The following is an 843-nucleotide window of genomic DNA, read 5'->3' on the forward strand; positions in this document are numbered from 1 at the left end:
GTTCCACCCGAGACTCAGACCCCCAGTGTTCCACCCGAGACTCAGACCCCCAGTGTTCCACCCGAGACTCAGACCCCCAGTGTTCCACCCGAGACCCCGACTCTCTGTGCTTCACCAGAGACCCTGCCTCGGGGGGCTCGTCGTCACCGTCTGTGGGCGGCCCCCGGGACTCATCATGGCCGCCTCCAGCGCCGCGGACGGCCGCCGGACCGCCTCCGTGGTTCCCGCCTCCAGCGCCGCGGACGGCCGCCGGACCGCCTCCGTGGTTCCCGCCGCCGCGGACGACCGCCAGACCACCTCTGTGGTTCCCGCCTCCTTTGCCTCCGCCCACCCTGTGGGTAGTTTTTTGTTTGTTTATGGACTCTTGGCCCTTCTTGTGTTTCCGCCCACGATGGTGGGTTGTTTTTTGTTTTTCTGGACTCTGGCCCCCCGTCCAGCGCCCCTCCGCCCACCCTTGTTGTGTTTTTTTTTTTTGTGGGCGTCTGGTAGCCGCCCTTGAGGGGGGGGTACTGTCAGGATCTGTGTTTTTCTGTGTTTATTTAGAGTTTTCTGTGTCCTTGAGTCTCTTCGTTGTCCTGTCCTCCCCTTGATTGTTCCCAGGTGTGTCTCGTTTCTGTGATTACCCGCCCATGTATTTAACTCCACCTGTGTTCCTTGTTCCTCGTCGGGTCGTTGTCAATGTCTAGTCGTCGTGTCCATCTGCCTGCTGCACGTTGTTTGGACTGTGTTCCCGTCATTAAACTCATCATTTTCATTTCTACCTGGGTCTCAAGCGTCTGCCTCACCTCAACACCGCACCGTTTCATGACATGAGCATCTGCTACTTATCAGTGGAATGCTGGT

The sequence above is a fragment of the Xiphophorus couchianus genome, chromosome 12 (genome assembly GCF_001444195.1).
Source record: "Xiphophorus couchianus chromosome 12, X_couchianus-1.0, whole genome shotgun sequence".
NCBI classification, from domain to species: domain Eukaryota; kingdom Metazoa; phylum Chordata; class Actinopteri; order Cyprinodontiformes; family Poeciliidae; genus Xiphophorus; species Xiphophorus couchianus.